The sequence below is a fragment of the Eleutherodactylus coqui genome, chromosome 2 (assembly GCF_035609145.1).
Source record: "Eleutherodactylus coqui strain aEleCoq1 chromosome 2, aEleCoq1.hap1, whole genome shotgun sequence".
In the NCBI taxonomy this organism is placed as follows: domain Eukaryota; kingdom Metazoa; phylum Chordata; class Amphibia; order Anura; family Eleutherodactylidae; genus Eleutherodactylus; species Eleutherodactylus coqui.
The window spans coordinates 2,925,199-2,944,396 of NC_089838.1; positions in this window are offsets into that span (position 1 = coordinate 2,925,199).

Below are 19,198 nucleotides of genomic sequence, written 5' to 3' on the forward strand. Positions count from 1 at the left end.
GCCCCCTATGTACAAGAATATAACTACTATAATATTGTCTCCTATGTACAAGAATATAACTACTATAATACTGCCCTCTATGTACAAGAATATAACTACTATAATGCTGCCCCATATGTACAAGAATATAACTACTGTTAAACTGCCCCCTATGTACAAGAATATAACTATTATAATACTACCCCCTATGTACAAGAATATAGCTACTAAAATACTGCCCCCTATGTACAAGAATATAACTACTATAATACTGCCTCCTATGTACAAGAATATAACTACTATAATACTGCCCCCTATGTACAAGAATATAACTATTATAATACTGCCCCCTATGTACAAGAATATAGCTACTATAATACTGCCCCCTATGTACAAGAATATAACTACTATAATACTGCCTCCTATGTACAAGAATATAACTACTATAATACTGCTCCCTATGTACAAGAATATAACCGCTATAATTCTGCCTCTTATGTACAAGAATATAACTAGTATAATACTGCCCCTTATGTACAAGAATATAACTACTATAATACTGCCCCTATATAGAAGAATATAGCTACTATAATACTGCCTCCTATGTAAAAATATAGCTACTATAATACTGCCTCCTATGTAAAAATATAACTACTATAATACTGCTCCCTATGTACAAGAATATAACCACTATAATTCTGCCTCCTATGTACAAGAATATAACTACTATAATACTGCCCCCTATGTACAAGAACATAACTACTATAATACTGCCCCCTATGTGCAAGAATATAACTACTATAATACTGCCCCCTATGTACAAGAATATAACTACTATAATACTGCCCCCTATGTACAAGAATATAACTACTATAATACCTCACCCTATGTACAAGAATATAACTACTATAATACTGCCCCCTATGTACAAGAATATAACTACTATAATACTGCCCCCTATGTACAAGAATATAACTACTATAATACTGCCCCCTATGTACAAGAATATAACTACTATAATACTGCCCCCTATGTGCAAGAATATAACTACTATAATACTGCCCCCTATGTACAAGAATATAACTACTATAATACTGCCCCCTATGTACAAGAATATAACTACTATAATACTGCCCCCTATGTGCAAGAATATAACTACTATAATACTGCCCCCTATGTACAAGAATATAACTACTATAACACTGCCCCCTATGTACAAGAATATAACTACTGTTAAACTGCCCCCTATGTACAAGAATATAACTACTATAATACTGCCCCCTATGTACAAGAATATAGCTACTATAATACTGCCCCCTATGTACAAGAATATAACTACTATAATATTGTCTCCTATGTACAAGAATATAACTACTATAATACTGCCCTCTATGTACAAGAATATAACTACTATAATGCTGCCCCATATGTACAAGAATATAACTACTGTTAAACTGCCCCCTATGTACAAGAATATAACTATTATAATACTGCCCCCTATGTACAAGAATATAGCTACTATAATACTGCCCCCTATGTACAAGAATATAACTACTATAATACTGCCTCCTATGTACAAGAATATAACTACTATAATACGGCCCCCCCGTATGTACAAGAATATAACTACTATAATACTGCCCCCTATGTACAAGAATATAACTACTATAATACTGCTCCCTATGTACAAGAATATAACTAATATAAGACTGCCCCCTATGTGCAAGAATATAACTACTATAAAACTGCCCCCTATGAACAAGAATATAACTACTATAATACTGTCCCCCCTATGTACAAGAATACAACTACTATAATACTGCCCCCTATGTACAAGAATATAACTACTATAATACTGCTCCTATGTACAAGAATATAACTACTATAATACTGCTCCCTATGTACAAGAATATAACTACTATAATACTGCCCCCTATGTACAAGAATATAACTACTATAATACTGCTCCTATGTACAAGAATATAACTACTATAATACTGCCCCCTATGTACAAGAATATAACTACTATAATACTGCCTCCTATGTACAAGAATATAACTACTATAATACTGCCCCCCCTATGTACAAGAATATAACTACTATAATACTGCCCCCTATGTACAAGAATATAACTACTATAATACTGACCCCTATGTGCAAGAATATAACTACTATAATACTGCCCCCTGTGTACAAGAATATAACTACTATAATACTGCCCCCTATGTACAAGAATATAACTACTATAATACTGCCCCCTATGTACAAGGATATAACTACTATAAAACTGCCCCCTATGTACAAGAATATAACTACTATAATACTGCCCCTATGTACAAGGATATAACTACTATAATACTGCCCCCTATGTGCAAGAATATAACTACTATAATACTGCCCCTATGTACAAGGATATAACTACTATAAAACTGCCCCCTATATACAAGAATATAACTACTATAATACTGCCCCCTATGTACAAGGATATAACTACTATAATAATGCTTCCTATGTACAAGAATATAACTACTATGATACTGCCCCCTATGTACAAGAATATAACTACTATAAAACTGCCCCCTATGAACAAGAATATAACTACTATAATACTGCCCCCTATGTACAAGAATATAACTACTATAATACTGCCCCTATGTACAAGAATATAACTACTATATTACTGCCCCTATGTACAAGAATATAACTACTATAATACTGCCCCCTATGTACAAGAATATAACTACTATAATACTGCCCCCTATGTACAAGAATATAACTACTATAATACTGCTCCTATGTACTAGAATATAACTACTATAATACTGCCTCCTATGTACAAGAGTATAACTACTATAATACTGCTCCTATGTACAAGAATATAACTACTATAATACTGCCCCCTATGTACAAGAATATAACTACTATAATACTGCTCCTATGTACAAGAATATAACTACTATAATACTGCCCCCTATGTACAAGAATATAACTACTATAATACTGCTCCTATGTACAAGAATATAACTACTATAATACTGCCTCCTATGTACAAGAATATAACTACTACAATACTGCCCCCTATGTACAAGAATATAACTACTATAATACTGCTCCCTATGTACAAGAATATAACTACTATAATACTGCCCCCTATGTACAAGAATATAACTACTATAATACTGCCCCCTATGAACAAGAATATAACTACTATAATACTGCCTCCTATGTACAAGAATATAACTACTATAATACTGACCCCTATGTACAAGAATATAACTACTATAATACTGCCCCCTATGTACAAGAATATAACTACTATAATACTGCTCCCTATGTACAAGAATATAACTAATATAAGACTGCCCCCTATGTGCAAGAATATAACTACTATAAAACTGCCCCCTATGAACAAGAATATAACTACTATAATACTGTCCCCCCTATGTACAAGAATACAACTACTATAATACTGCCCCCTATGTACAAGAATATAACTACTATAATACTGCTCCTATGTACAAGAATATAACTACTATAATACTGCTCCCTATGTACAAGAATATAACTACTATAATACTGCCCCCTATGTACAAGAATATAACTACTATAATACTGCTCCTATGTACAAGAATATAACTACTATAATACTGCCCCCTATGTACAAGAATATAACTACTATAATACTGCCTCCTATGTACAAGAATATAACTACTATAATACTGCCCCCCCTATGTACAAGAATATAACTACTATAATACTGCCCCCTATGTACAAGAATATAACTACTATAATACTGACCCCTATGTGCAAGAATATAACTACTATAATACTGCCCCCTGTGTACAAGAATATAACTACTATAATACTGCCCCCTATGTACAAGAATATAACTACTATAATACTGCCCCCTATGTACAAGGATATAACTACTATAAAACTGCCCCCTATGTACAAGAATATAACTACTATAATACTGCCCCTATGTACAAGGATATAACTACTATAATACTGCCCCCTATGTGCAAGAATATAACTACTATAATACTGCCCCTATGTACAAGGATATAACTACTATAAAACTGCCCCCTATATACAAGAATATAACTACTATAATACTGCCCCCTATGTACAAGGATATAACTACTATAATAATGCTTCCTATGTACAAGAATATAACTACTATGATACTGCCCCCTATGTACAAGAATATAACTACTATAAAACTGCCCCCTATGAACAAGAATATAACTACTATAATACTGCCCCCTATGTACAAGAATATAACTACTATAATACTGCCCCTATGTACAAGAATATAACTACTATATTACTGCCCCTATGTACAAGAATATAACTACTATAATACTGCCCCCTATGTACAAGAATATAACTACTATAATACTGCCCCCTATGTACAAGAATATAACTACTATAATACTGCTCCTATGTACTAGAATATAACTACTATAATACTGCCTCCTATGTACAAGAGTATAACTACTATAATACTGCTCCTATGTACAAGAATATAACTACTATAATACTGCCCCCTATGTACAAGAATATAACTACTATAATACTGCTCCTATGTACAAGAATATAACTACTATAATACTGCCCCCTATGTACAAGAATATAACTACTATAATACTGCTCCTATGTACAAGAATATAACTACTATAATACTGCCTCCTATGTACAAGAATATAACTACTATAATACTTCCTCCTATATACAAGAATATAACTGCTATAATACTGCCCCCTATGTACAAGAATATAACTACTATAATACTGCCTCCTATGTACAAGAATATAACTACTACAATACTGCCCCCTATGTACAAGAATATAACTACTATAATACTGCTCCCTATGTACAAGAATATAACTACTATAATACTGCCCCCTATGTACAAGAATATAACTACTATAATACTGCCCCCTATGAACAAGAATATAACTACTATAATACTGCCTCCTATGTACAAGAATATAACTACTATAATACTGACCCCTATGTACAAGAATATAACTACTATAATACTGCCCCCTATGTACAAGAATATAACTACTATAATACTGCCCCCTATGTACAAGAATATAACTACTATAATACTGCCCCCTATGTACAAGAATATAACTACTATAATACTGCCCCCTATGTACAAGAATATAACTACTATAATACTGCCCCCTATGTACAAGAATATCAGCACAATTCTCTGCCCCGTGCCATATTCAGTGTATGCTCTCCCCCTCCTGTGTCAGTGTTGAGTAGCAGACGTCCCTGTATCTCGCGGGGTGTATCCCCTGGAGTACTGTGTATATAGAGTACAATGTGTGGGTAGTCTGTTGTCTGATCAGGGTGACTGCAGTAACTGTCACTTATTTTTATGGCTGTCTCCTCGTTCAGGCAGCTGTCAGTGGCGGTGACAGCTTGGGTTGAGTATCCTTTGTACTGTCTCTTGAGTCTTCCTGTCTCTTGCTGTCTCTCCCGTTTAGTAGACTGCACCCATCTCTCTTCTCCGTAATATTTCTTATTTGTCTGCACAAGTTTCTGCCATCAGCCATGACTTCAGGTGGTCTCATTGCAGATCCCCCCTTCTTCTTCCGCTGTTAGATGTTCCCATGTGAGTGTCTTATGGTCCGACCTGTAGAGACATGTGCAGGCGCAGAGCTGAGGGCCGTTCAATATAATGTCTCCTGCTGTCATCCTCCCATTCTACTTCTCATCCGACAGTTTCCCACCTCAGCCGTAGAGATGCCGCCGGCAGCCGCAGATATCGCACTTGCAAAAATGTGATTTCATGCAAATACCATGCGTTTGGTGAGAACTAGAGATGAGCGAACGTACTCGTCTGAGCTTGATGCTCGTTAGAGTATTAGGGTACTCATGATGCTCGTTACTCGAGGCGAGCACCACGCGGTACTCGAGTCAATTCTATTTCCTTCCCTGCATGTTTTGCGCCATTTTCTGGCCAATAGACATGCGGGGAAGGCATTACAACTTCCTCCTGTGACGTTCCAGCCCTATCCCACCCCCCTGCAGTGAGTGGCTGGTGAGATCAGGTGACCGCCGAGTATATAAAGCGGTCCCGTCCGCGGCTCGCCTCACACACACGCTGGCAGAGATTAGGGAGAGTGCTGTTCCTGCTGTTCCTGCTATAGGGAGAGTGTTAGGCTACTGTTAGCGTCTTCAAGAACCCCAACAGTCCTTCTTAGGGCCACATCTGACCGTGTGCAGTACTGTTGTGGCTGCTGGGAGCAGTTTTGCACAATTTTTTTTTACATCTTGGGCTGTGCAGACTATTGCGTTCTCAGTCTGCAGCCAATTATACAGAGTATAGGGGCAGTACTGGTGAGGCAGGGACAGTGATAGTGTAGAATCCTGTCAACAAGTACCCCAAAAAAGCTCCTTCTTAGGGCTACCTGTGACCGTGTGCATTATACTGCGTCGCTGCTGGGAGTTGCCTCACTATTACCCAGCTAGGCCTTTTTGCAGCCTTGCGTATAATTTTTTGGGACTGTAGTGTGCGTTACATAACCGCTGTGACCCTCCAAGTGCAGGCCAATAATTGCATATTCAGACCGCTCAGTGTCTGCTCTATTCGTAATCCACCATGCTGAGGGGTAGGCGTAGGCTGAGAGCTACCCCTGCTTGGTCCCTGCGCTGAGCCAATCAGAGGCAGCACTCACTCACCCATTCATGAATTCATGAATGGGTGATTGAGAGCTGCCTCTGATTGGTCAGGGCTGTGACCAATCAGAGGCAGCTCATTCAGCAGGCGGGGATTTTAAATCCCCGGCTGCTGAATACTACTCACAGCAGTTCAGGAGAACTGCCGGCCGGCCGTGGCTGAACTCCGTCTGCCAGGACCAGGTGAGTATATATATATATTTTTTTTTTACACATTTCTGGATGAATTTCAGGGAAGGGCTTATATTTTTCAGCCCTTCCCGACAATTCATCCCGCGCACACCGGCAGCCCATTGCTTTCAATGGAGCTGGCTGTATTGCCGACTCCATTGAATTCAATGGGCAAACATCATTCTTCTCTGTCACAGCTGTTACAGCTGTGGCAGAGGAGAATGATTTGTCTACTATATGTTCTCAATGGGGTCGGCGCTGCTGCCGCCGGCCCCATTGAGCGCATATAGAGAAGAGAACAGGAATCGCAGATCGCAGATAGGTGCGATCTGCGATTTCTGTTCTATAATTTATCGGACAAGCGCATAAAAAGCGCTCATGTGTCCGATACCATTGCAAAGCAATGGTACTCAAAGATCGCAGATCGCTTGCGCAGGCGCAGGTCGCACGGAAAATCGCCCGTGTGACCGAGGCCTAAATGTTACAGGGGGCCTGCGTATACTTCTGCTACAAAAATGGTACTGGGGTCTGCCTATGCTTCTGCTACAGAAATGTTACAGGGGTCTGCTTATACTGCGGCGACAGACTTGTCACTGGGGTCTGCCTTTACTTCTACAGAAATGGTACTGGGGTCTGCCTATGCTTCTGCTACATTAATGTTTCAGGGGTCTGTTATACTGCTGCTACAGAAATGTTACAGGGGTCTGCCTATACTGCTGCCACTTAAATGTCACAGGAGTCTGCCTATACTTTTGCTACAAGAATGTTACTCGGGTCTGCCTATACTGCTGCCACATTAAATGTTACAGGAGTCTGCCTATACTTCTGCTACAATAATGTTACTGGGGTCTGCCTATACTTCTGCCACGTACATGTTACAGGGGGTCTGCGTATACTTCTGCTGCAAAAATGGTACTGGGGTCTGCCTATGCTTCTGCTACAGAAATGTTACAGGGGTCTGCTTATACTGCGGCGACAGACATGTTACTGGGGTCTGCCTTTACTTCTACAGAAATGGTACTGGGGTCTGCCTATACTGCTGCTACAAAAATGTTACAGGGGTCTGTCTATGCTTCTGCTACATTAATGTTTCAGGGGTCTGCTTATACTGCTGCTACAGAAATGTTACAGGGGTCTGCCTATACTGCTGCTACAGAAACGTTACTGGGGTCTGCCTATACTGTTACTACAGAAATGTTACTCGGCTCTGTCTATATTGTTACAACAGAAATGTTACTGGGGTCTGTCTATACTGTTACTACTGAAATGTTACAGATACTGGGCTCTGCCTGTACTGCTGCTACTGAAATGTTACAGGGGTCTGCATATACTGCTGCTACTGAAATGTTACAGGGGTCTGCCAATACTGCTGCTACATAAATGTTACAGGGGTCTGCCTATAGTGCTGCTACTAAAATGTTACTGTGGTTCTGCCTATACTTCTGGCACATAAATGTTACAGGGGTCTGCCTATACTTCTGCTGCAGGAATGTTACAGGGGTCTGCCTATACGTCTGCTGCAGGAATGTTACAGGGGTCTGCCTATACTTCTGCTGCAGAAATGTTACAGGGGTCTGCCTATACTTCTGCTAATGAAATGTTACTGGGGTCTGTCTATACTGTTACTACAGAAATGTTACTCGGCTCTGTCTATATTGTTACAACAGAAATGTTACTGGGGTCTGTCTATACTGTTACTACTGAAATGTTACAAATACTGGGCTCTGCCTGTACTGCTGCTACTGAAATGTTACAGGGGTCTGCCAATACTGCTGCTACATAAATGTTACAGGGGTCTGCCTATAGTGCTGCTACTAAAATGTTACTGTGGTTCTGCCTATACTTCTGGCACATAAATGTTACAGGGGTCTGCCTATACTTCTGCTGCAGAAATGTTACAGGGGTCTGCCTATACTTCTGCTAATGAAATGTTACTGGGGTCTGTCTATACTGTTACTACAGAAATGTTACTGGGGTCTCCCTAGACTTCTGCAACATAAATGTTACTGGGGTCAGCTTATACCTTTGCTCCAGGAATATTACAGGGGTCTGTGTATACTATGGGTGCACTAAGTCTTCCCATCACAGTGTTCTACCTATCTGGCCCCAAACCCCCCCAGAATGTCTAGGGCATGGCGTGTGGGCCGCAGCCAACATGTATTCCCTCTCACGTAACCTCAGCTATCCGGGGCACTGCAATAGGATTTCTTTCTGTACCGTCTGTGGGTTCCTGCTAGCCACCCATGCTGCGGGTGCACACAGACTTGCCATAGTGGAGTTGTACCTGTCTGTCCCCAGAGTGCAGATGGCTTTCCCCTTGAGTTGTCGATGAGGTATCCGACACCCAAACAGAATGAGTAGTGTGTGGACACATGGAGTCCCCATTGCTATGTCACTTGCAGCACCTTGGGCCGCTCCGGGTGTTTGCTGGGACAGAGGCTTGCCCAGGGCCCGCTCACATACTGCCCACACCGAGTATTGCTGCATTGTGGAGATGTGTAGAAGTGCTGGGCTGGCAGCGGGCTCCCCTTTATGCTCACATTTGCAGCTCCTGACGGAGGTGGCACAGGATTGGAATGAAGATGGAACGTCAATCTATTATCAATTCTTAACAGCATTGTGGGCTATCACCCCGCCCCCCCTTTTAAAGAGGGTCACTGCCTGGCCCTGCCAACCCTCTGCAGTGTGTGCCTGCGGTTCCTCCTCATGGCAGACGCACTTCTAAATAGACATGAGGGTGGTGTGGCATGAGGGCAGCTGAAGGCTGCCCAGGGACAGTTTGGTGTGCGCTGTGGACGCAGGGTTGTGTGGGGGGTTGGGCAGCATGTAACCCAGGAGAAGTGGCAGCGGAGTGTCATGCAGGCAGTGATTGTGCTTTGTTGGAGGTAGTGTGGTGCTTAGCTAAGGTATGCATTGCTAATGAGGGTTTGTCCGAAGTAAAAATTGTTGGGGGGGGGGGGGGGGCCACTCTTGCCGCTATTGTGGCTTAATAGTTGGACCTGTGAACTTGAGATGCAGCCCAACATGTAGCCCCTCGCCTGCCCTATCCGTTTCTGTGTCGTTCCCATCACTTTCTTGAATTGCCCAGATTTTCACACATGAAAACCTTAGCGAGCATCGGCGAAATACAAAAATGCTCGGGTCGCCCATTGACTTCAATGGGGTTCGTTACTCGAAATGAACCCTCGAGCATTGCGAAAAATTCGTCTCGAGCAACGAGCACCCGAGCATTTTGGTGCTCGCTCATCTCTAGTGAGAACAATTGATCGCAGCACTTTCCATCTGCACACGTGTTAAAAACGTACGTGAAAATTGCCCAATACTCCTATGGGAGCAAAAAAAACCCGCAATGAGCCCCACGTACATGAGAACGCAATGCAATTTTTTTTCTAAGCTCCTACAGGTAAGAATGCGTGATATCGCCAAATAATAGAACTTGCTACAATGTACCGCGATGCAAGAAACCCAGACCGATATCGCTCGCCCGTGTTCCATGGCGGATTTTCTTGTCCGTGTTTTGTGCCAAATGTCAGCATGAACTATTTTTATACAATTCCGCAGAAAACTCGCCTGGGTTTTGTTTTTAACAAATTTGCGATATCGGTCCAAGGTTGGTGTAAACGCACCCGAGGTATGAGGCGTATGGTAGAGCCGGCGTTACCAGGAGGACATTAGTGTCTCAGCAGCCAATCATCTTGCAGAGCCCGGGCTGTTGGCCAGAACGTATGGTTAGCGGTCACTGGTTGGGCGTTACGTTTTCTGCCCAGTCCCCTTTTGCGCGCCGCTGTGTACAGTCCGTATACCAGGTATTGCCGCGCCAGAGAACATTTCCTCCGGTAATCACCTTTTCTGATGAGCAATGCTTTCCCTAAAAGCTCTTTACAAGAGCACTTAAGGAACTGCCAGCCGCACAGGATGCCTTTCTGCTTTGATGCACCTGATGGCTCCGCACGCCGTCTGTCGTAGATTTCACTCAGGGAGGGGGGATATTTACTGGAACAGCCATGGATTCCGCCATTTCTCCCCAATAGCGTTGGCCGGACATATAAGTGCCGTTCGCTGGACTGGAAGATGAAGATTGAAGCCAATCCTGCCAGACTCCTGTCGGCTGTCTGGGAAGAGTGAAGCTTCGTTTCGGTGGTCAATGCTGCGTGCTGCAATGATTGCGAGAACGGAACAGAATGTTCTACGACTCGCATGAGTCTATTCCTTAGGTAGAACCACTAAGCAGGGTCAGTTCTAGTCTGGGGGTGCATGCATTACCATTGGAACTGTATAGAGGCGCTTTTTACTGTCATTCAATATCCACATAAAAACTCCATATTGTGTTCACATAATAATGCTCTGTGTGTCCAAATAAGACCGCCACACAGTGCCAACAGAAATAACTCATATAGTATCTAAAGAATATAACTGCATAATACTCACATAACACTGCAACATGCTGTATTTTCAACCCATTACCCACAATTCCATTAAACGTCCTCATAATACTGCCATTCAATGCCCAAATAATACCGCCACACAGGGCCAAAAATTACATTCATATAGCATCTACATACTTCTATTTAGTTGCCATTTGGCAGATGAGGGGCATGACATTAAAGGATTAGCACGGCATGGCCTCTGGGAAGCCGAAACCTGCGGATCTCAGATAGGTAATAAGTTTCTGTCAATTACTAAAGATTACCTTACCCTACTTGTACAGGACCCAACTAGAGGGACGGCCATTTTGGACTTAATATTAACCAACAGACCTGACAGAATAGGGTTTCTACTCAGACATAGAAGGGGGTTCTTTACTGTAAGAGCAGTTGTGGTGGAAGTCCAGTATTTCTATATTTTGGATCGGTGGGCCTTGGCAGTAGACAGTTGTCAATTTAACATTCTGTATACATATTTGCTTTCTGTCTTGCTACAGATATAATGCTCTTACAGTTGTGCAATAGGGACTTCCGCTCATATGAAAATATCTGTTTTATAACTCTGCTGACATGGGGAAGCCAACATGAAACTTCTGTACTCAAAACGCTGACAAGATAATATATAGGATAAACACGTTACATTTTCCATCTGTTTCGCAATTTTGGGAGGACAGTAACTCAGACATGGACAACCGCAGAAATTACCCAAGCAATTTTACTGGAAACGTATGCAAATAACATGGGAGGTTTGTGCAATTTATAGTTCATGATGTAACATCCAATCATATCGAAGGAACCACACGTGGCTCCAAGACAACCCACTCATTTCATCCACCACCTGATGGCCAATCACAGATGACCGGAGGATGGAAGAATTGCAAGATGCTTATCCAATAATTAAACAATACGTTGTATCTATGTAATCTTTGACCTGCCCAGATGGGCGGATTTGTTAAACTCCTAAAACAGGCTACACGCCGATTCATTAAAGTTAGAATTGAGGAAGCTATGCATGCTGAACCTCGTGTCAGTGTGGAAACTTCTTATGCGCATTATCAATTCAGAAATAATATGGAAGGGTGTAAACATTCCAAATTGAGTAAGCCGTGATTCCGCAAAGGAATTCTACGACAGTGGTGGCCCGTACGGGGAGTGATCGATGGGTTCCATAGAATTCGGACAGAAGACACGGACATATGCGACCTTGGACTTGGTGGGCCCAAAATATCATCAGAACACGGTAAGATAAATTAATTATCTATACCTGTGTGGCTAAGTTCAGGCTCGCCTATGTGCCGTGTCAAGGCCGAATGATTTGGACCCGATCGACAGGTACTTCTTTAAGTCTCGATCACTCGATAAGAACCTGTCATAAGATATAAAGGAATGTTTACATGCCTGTCGTTTTGAGAGTACTGGTTGGTTGGCAAGGTCAGTGAATTGCTTTAAGGGAGAGGAAGTCCCCGCAGGGGCCCCCTGCTCGGGTCAGGTTTGGAGTCTAAAACCTTAGAGTCAGGGGGACCTGTCGGGGTAGTTTGACTAGGAGGTCCTGCTCGGGTCAGGTTTGGTGTCTAAAACCTTAGAGTCAGGAAACGGTCAAACGTCTGGACAGGCACCGCTGCTCCGGTAAAGTCTGGTAAAAGATCTAGGACAGAGGGGCTGCCAGACAGTATCCCGAGGGGCAGTTTAGACCAAACCAGCCGTACTGGTGCTCCGTCTAATTGTCTGTCTAATTGTATAAGAAATACCACCCATGTCTTGCCCAAATTGCCAAAAAGGATTGTTATTGACGAAAAGTACCCTCAGATGGGAGATCTGTAGTCAGAATAATTCCTACCCCGCCCACCGCTGTGGTTACGGTCCACTGTTTGAGGATGGTGGTCCACAAATATTGGTTTATTGTTTAAATGTCCACAAGTAGATCCCTCCGTCTGAGGGTAGATTGATAAACTGTGTAGCGACAGAAATGCTAGAGACTCTAGGGCGGGGCATATTATGTCCGGCGTCTGAGGAGACTTTTATAATCATGAATCTGGCAGCCATGATTGACCAAGGTTAATTCTTACACCCTCCAGGAAAGTGTGGAAGGGGTGGAGAGTCAAGTTATCATTGATTAATCAAGCAATCTTTCTGTGTGTCCTACCTGTCCTTTATATAAAGTTAGTGTGCTTGTTTGTTGTGTAGAGCTAATCCTGCTGAGTTGTTATATAGAATTAGTATCAGTCCTGCTCAACTGTAAGAAGGGATTGTTCATTGGCTGGGTTGTAGCCAAGATAATGCACCGTACACAGCGGCGCGCTGTGGGTTTGGACTTTATAGGCTAGGTTGCCTTATTGGATCCCTTCTAGTAAAAGACAGACTACTAAACTGTATTGCCTTTGAATTGTTAAACGTTAATAATAGCATAGAAGTATAGGCTTGTGCCCGTAAGTGTGTTTGGAGGAAGAAAAAAAAAGGGCTGCTAACTTCATTTAAAAAGAGGAAGTGGAACTCTTAATAGAAGTGAAGCAAGTCCTGTGCTGTAATTAATAAATAAACTATACGTCCGTCATACAAATGTAAAAAGTTATATGCCACTCACATCCTGAGGGGGCTCTTAAGAATACAACCTGTAACTGTAACAGACTGCGTAGCCCACCATGCCCACAAGAAAATACGTCTATGTTTGCCAAGTCCCCAGCAGCGTACATGTTGGCTTCCCCCCCCAGGGGTTAGCAGTCCCCAATTCAATTGTAACCACATACAATGTTAGGTGGTCACCGATGTGACAGTAAAGTTACAACATAAGATTTATGCATTAGACGTTAGAATTTCCCTGAGTGTCAGAAAAGAGGAAGAGAAGGTGGGCTGCAATGGCGTCTGTATTAATACACGCCAAAGACACCAGTTTAGTGAATAGAGAGAATTGCAGTACATTACCAATCAGATGGAGATGCCCGGCATCTAAGACTGCATCTGCCCAGTCGCCGGAAGTCTGGGACAAAAACTGTTATAAAAGTAAAAATTAGCCGTTCTCCCTAATAATCCTGTCGCTGGGCTGTCACATGAGCGAGAGACTTAAAAAGAGGAAGTTACTTGCCCTGTAGTCCCAGCACAAGTAACGTATATTCACAGACAATATAAAATAAATAAATAAACTACAGGGGGTAAGAGAAACTGTAGAGAAACGGTAGAGTAGCCAAGGAATACGAAACAAGCAGGTAACGATAAGGCCAGGTATCCACAGGAGGAACGGGGCAGACTGACCCGTAATTTGTAAAATGTAAATTGTGTGGTGCATAAGACTTTATCTTTATTGAGTTGTGATGTGTACCCAAGGACTGCCAAACATTGAATGAGAGAATAAGGAAGTAAGTGATTAGCCACACTCAGAGGGGTGGAGCTAGATGATGCAAGAACACGTCTCTTATCCAAGGAGAGGGTAAGAATCATAGATAGCCAGAAGAAAAAGTTTTGTTTTTTCTCCTGTCCCAAACTCAGCTTTCCACGGTTCCTGACAAATTATGGGACACCCACAAGACAGGCATAGGGAAATTGAATGTATCGACCATGATAATATATACAAGACCCAGATACACACCCCTGGGTCAAACAGTATCCCCTTAGTTAAAAAAAAAAAAAAAAAAAAAAAGGGGGTGAAGGGTGCTGTGTGCTGATGCTTTGGAAAAAAACTGCCAACCGGCCACAATTTCACTGTTAATTTCTCTTGCAGAAGGCTGTAAGGCCTGGAGGCCTCCAAGGACTAACCAAGTTCTGCAGGCCATACCTGTACATACACCCGTTGCCAAATTCCGCACCTTTCTGGACCTTGTTTCATACTGCCGCCTATACGACAGTATTGACACAAAAGCACGGAGGACAACACAGCAATGAGGTTAGATCCAGTGACTTGAGGAGCTCCCTCATCTGCTTTTGCGGTGGCAGCAGTACAGGCAATGGTTGACAAATCTTCTAAGTTGGTATTGGACTACCCCCTAGTGGTCCACACCCCAAATGACACCCAGAACATACTCATGCAAGTGCAACCCGAGCACTTATCTCTGGCCTATTAGATCCGGCTACAATGTGCTCTTTCCATGCCTCCCCCAATATTGCTCTGAGCTTCCCAATGTTGTAATACCTTGAATCCGGCTACTCTTCTTTTAATCAGGTATTCCTGGGGGGAGGGGAGGCATAGGTGATTTGAGTATGGCAGATCAGCTATTTTTTTAAATAGCATTATTGTAGTGATGTACACACTGTTAATGATGCATATTTTGAGTTTTCTTTTGTAGATGGTATCAGGGTGAGGATTGATGATTCCGAACCAGATATGCAGAGGTCACACAACAAGATGTCCTAAACGCAGAAGCTCTGCCTCCGCATGTCTCAGGGCAAGAAGCGGAACCGGAGGCCCTCACTGAGGCGTGTGGAGTGGTAGAAGGTAAGTCGGCAACTTTTTACACTGACTCCTGGAATGCATTTGGCATAGCTCATGATTATGGCCCAATATGGAAGGCCAGACAGCTTGTTATCTCAGTAGGACAGCCAATTAAGAATGGTGCAGCGGTGCAGAGTCTCATGGAAACCCTACTACTACTACCTGGCAATGGAGAATCCACACCGATTTCTACAACGGAGAAGTGAGAGATGACACCCTCGCCGACAACACAGCAAAGGCAGCGGCCCTCAAGCCGTGGAAGAAAGAAGAATAGATACTGACAGCATGAGTCAGTGATAAAAACTTTGGACTTTGATAAAAGCTTTGGACTTTGATAAAAACTTTGGACTTTGATAAAACCTTTGATAAAAAAGGACTTTACAGTTACAAGTCAACGAGGAAAGAAAGCAGATGGGCTAAAATACGGGAGCGACAGAACAGGACGGCGTATGGCGAACAATCAACAGAACTTGCCTACAGAGGTCCCTGTTCCCCATGATGGCCCAACTGGTACATAGAATCAAAAGCAGCGATGATGGCGACACTGAACAAGAATGGGTGACACCTGGGTTCTCTGTAGCTGCTGCATCATTTGTCCAGTTAGCATGATCTTTGCCATATGCGAGTCCGGACAGAAGTAAGGTGGCCATATAACACTTGTCTTGACCACTCTACCCATTTCAGAGATTGCCAATTTGACCACATTCAGCTCACACCTGTTGGGGAGTATGAATATGTGCTTGTTGTTGCTCGAGTCTTTTTCAGGTTGGAGGCCCACCCGGATACTAAGGTAAATGAGCAGATAACCACACAGAAGCTCATGAATGAGGTAATCTGCAGATACAGGGTACCGGAAGGGAATGAGGTAAACGAAGGTACACAGGTGTTCTCTTCCAGACTCAGAGGCAGACACTGGGACACATATCTTGCAGCCTGGGGATTGGGTGCGCATCAAGAAGTTCCCCAGGAAGCACCCTCCTGAGCCCCGATTTGATGGCCCCTACCAGGTGCTTCTGACTACTGCCACAGCTGTGAAACTAGCCGAAAGACTTACATGGATCCATCCATGCTTCATACTGTAAGAAAGCTTCAGATCCGGGAGACCAGTCTTAGTTGTGCCAAGGACATTACTCTGGATAGGGCTAGTGAGAGAGGAGGGTGGCAACTGGAATCCTTAGTCGGAAGAATATGGGGGTATGGTTACCTTCTAGTATAACTCGTTCAATGCTCAAGTAGCCGCATATTCCTTCGACTATTGTACTGTGGTCCCGTGTCTTGAACTTAGAATGTTGCTTGGTTTTAATGCGGTTTTTACATTAACCATGGGAGATCCAAGCCCGGGGGACGGGGGGACTTACAGTCTGGGGACATAACCGGTACGGGAGGACAGGTCCCTTAGGGAAGTTTAAAATAAGGGGTATGGTAGATGCAGCCGAATGGAAGCCTTCACTTAGTCCCATGCCCATAATTAACCCCCTCCGCCGTAAGATAAAGACCTTGACGAACATGATGATCATAGCCGACCCTACCTTTTGAGGACACCTTGACAGTAGCGACTGGCTACTCTGACCAGAATCTCTGGTTGGAGTTGATGAGGTACAATGCTAACAGGAGCAACAAGTCTAACTGTTGAGTGTGCGGTAGTGCCCGACTACACTCGGGGATGGTCCCCCTAGATCTCCCTGTAGATGATGAAGAGTGGTTTATTAGTCTCTTCACGAACATTTCCGCTAATTACACTGTCCGTGAGAAATGGAAGAAGGAATACTCTATAACTACTTAAGTGTTTTGCACCGGAGAGAGTATTACTGACTACCCTGGAAACTACACCTGCCAGGCAATTAGGCTGTACTAGTACTGTGTCTGCCCCGATCTCCTAAGATGGATTGTCAGTGGAATTCCCATTTGCCAAGGGATAGTGCAGAAGACCTTAGGTTCCGGCGAGGGCACACCCTGTGGGGTGTTAACTTGTACAGATAGAGGGTATGGATGCCCGGAAATGAGCCCAGGGAATCCATGGCCTCCCTCTGAGGTGAGGTAGGGATCCCCCCCCCCTAGGAGTAGGGACTTACGGGCAGTGGGAAAACCCTGACGCAAGGGTGAGGCGACCTGGACGTGTTCACCATTAGGACTATCTCCAGGAGGGACATTGGTGTGGGTGAAGATTAGGGAGTCCCACGCCGTGCGTACCTGTGCACGCTACTAGTATTGTAACATTATGCTAGAGCGAGAAGAGAGACCCCTGGTGGTAGTTTTGATCTACACGTATACATTGACATCATAGAATAGCCAAGGGGGGTACCTGACAAGTTTTTAAAAAATTAGAGACCAAGTTGAAACTAGATTCGAGTCCATTTTCCCGATCATTAGGGTAAAAAAAATGTTGACTGGATTAATTATGTTTATTATAATTAACAGCGGTTTATAAATTATACTAGAGACGCCTTATAGGGACTAGTCGACCGATAGGACCTACCTCGACTATGACTTTTCAAAATAGAATGGCACTAGGTACGATTTTAGCCAAAAAAAAGGGAGTGTCTGTAAGATGATAGGGGAGACTTGTTGTACCTACATCCCAGACAAAACGTGACCCGCAGGGAAAGACGCAGTTGCCATTAAGAAGCTGACCGCACTAACTAAAAAGAGCTAACGTTATTCTGTTTTCCTCAGTGAGGTACCTAACGGGAGAAGGAAAAATATAGGAAAATAAGTTTTAAAACATTGTGTATTTAGAACACTGTGATAGGTTTTCGCTAAGATTTTGCTTTATTTTATCTGCAGTGCACTCTGCTTATGTCCACGCAACATGCCGGTGTTACAACGCCCCTGGTCCTGTTACCTTGCCGCCTCTGGAAAAGGGAAGTGGGAATAATCAGCTTGTAGCTCTTTCCTTCCAGACTAATATATATGATAATGCACGTACTAATAAGACAGGGGTTCAGTCATGTTGATCAGTTATTAGATAGTCCTGATTTTGCACTCTTGTTGATGAATCGAGGTAACGTCAAGAAGGCGGGGTTCTATACAAGTTATGCAGAGTTTACCTGAAATAGTGAAAGTCGCACCTCTCCTAACCTGATTATATTTGTCACCTTTATAGTCATCCTAATTTCTGTTTGTTGTTGCATACAGTGTATTCCGACCCTGATGACTGCCTGGTCCACCTGTCCCACTACGACGTCCAACAAAAAGCCCACTGTCAGCGCAAACGTCGTCATCATGGATCCAGAATACGATGATGTCGAACCATCCTATACCCCCATGACAGCAATAGCTCCAGTGTGCAACACAATGCGAGTCTAGGGTCAGCGGTGGGGGATTGGGGTGGGACGGAGCAGGGCGAGTTTAGTGAAACAGATAGTTTCAAGGGGGGTCTGTGGTGGAAGTCCAGTATTTCTATATTTTGGATCGGTGGGCCTTGGCAGTAGACAGTTGTCAATTTAACATTCTGTATACATATTTGCTTTCTGTCTTGCTACAAATATAATGCTCTTACAGTTGT